Source organism: Gekko japonicus, unplaced genomic scaffold (assembly GCF_001447785.1).
Source record: "Gekko japonicus isolate JY-2015 unplaced genomic scaffold, Gekko_japonicus_V1.1 scaffold23558, whole genome shotgun sequence".
In the NCBI taxonomy this organism is placed as follows: Eukaryota; Metazoa; Chordata; class Lepidosauria; order Squamata; family Gekkonidae; genus Gekko; species Gekko japonicus.
In genome coordinates, this window is record NW_015217850.1 from 1 (window position 1) to 1,493 (window position 1,493).

Here is a 1,493-nt window from a genome sequence, read left to right on the forward strand (position 1 = left end):
AAGGGTAATGTGAAATTCCTCAATATTACCTTGGAGTCTGCTTGATGTGATGCTAATAAACTTGCAGTTTTATTCTTAGATGCAGAATTCAAAGTTTTGGGTTGCTTATACATAGTGAAATTGCAAAAATGCATTAAGTTAAAGCAATCTGAATTGTTATTGATGTGTTGCTCTTCCTCAGATCATTAAATGAATTACAGATTGACCTTTTCTCTCCCTTAAGTTTCTCATGTGGACAATCCAGATAGTGAGATGGTGCTTTACTTAATGTTACGTGCTGTGGATAGATTTTTTAAACACCATGGAAGATATCCAGGTAAGCTTATTTTAATAATACCCAATTTGCTTTACCATTTTCCAGGGCGGTGGCCGTGGTAGTTCATGCAGCATTGCTTTTTGTTTTTTCTGCTCCACAGGTCAAACAGAAGCTTTAATGCCAGCAATTTATTTGAGTGTAATATAGATTTAGTGAACAAGTATTCTAGGAGATGATAATTTATACGGTTAATAATATTCAGTGTTACAGGTTCTTGAATATGTAAACTGATTGCAAATCTTGGTAAGGGGGTCTTACCATTATTAAAATTCTGTGTATTTGATGTATTAAATTGCAAAGATATAATCGAGTCTGGTAGTAAAACTTCCTACTTCACCTTTTATCTTTCAAGAGTATATCCTGTTTTTGTTACTGAAATGTTAGCTTTAAGTATAATTGATTTTTCTCCCCAGGGGTTTATAACTACCAAGTGGAGGATGATATTGGAAAACTGAAAATTTGTCTCAATAGTTTTCTTCAAGAATATGGGTTACCTGTAACAGTGAAGGATGACTATATCCATGAGTTGTGAGTATCATATAAAAGAAAAAAATATCACTTTCCTCAGTCTTATTTATTACAACATTTTATGCCATTTTTCTCACCATGCCTGGAGACTCAAAGTGGCTTAGCAGACAAAGCATAAAACCAAACAAATCAACTTCACAGGCTATAGCAACATCATGTCCTCATCTCCTGCACAACCATAGCATACTACTTAATATTCTTCAGCTGCCTGCCTAAATAAGACAGCCGTATGCTGTCCACAGAATTGGGCTATGGTATTTATTCGGGCAGGCTGTTCCAAAGAAGGACAGTATAACACAAACAAAAAAAATTCAAAAAAACCTGGATTTTAAAATAGAGAACAATAATAAATACATCACAATACATCCAGTAAACAATGAAATATAGGAGAAACGGGCCTGAAACGTTTCAGACATGTTAAAATGACAGCCTATTTCCTTTGGGAAAACTGTCTCTCCTGAACAGTTTTGGCTGCAGTAGAAGACTCTGGGAAGACCTGAAATGGTACACAGGTTTGTCCTGTTACGCTGTCCTAAGTGTGACAACTGCTGTTTTTCTTGTACAGCTGTCGCTATGGAGCTGCTGAGCCACATACCATTGCTGCGTTTTTGGGAGGTAAGAATCCTGTTACTGATCTACTGAGTGGACA

The 1,493-nt window shown here is 36.0% G+C and overlaps 1 long non-coding RNA gene across 1 annotated transcript; it reads left to right on the forward strand.

Moving 5' to 3' along the window:
• The first annotated feature begins 240 nt into the window (after positions 1 to 240).
• Positions 241 to 1,460, forward strand: LOC107125197. The gene is made up of 3 exons (XR_001483026.1): positions 241 to 316; positions 730 to 844; positions 1,410 to 1,460. It is a non-coding gene; the product is annotated as an uncharacterized LOC107125197 (long non-coding RNA).
• Positions 1,461 to 1,493: the final 33 nt, after the last annotated feature.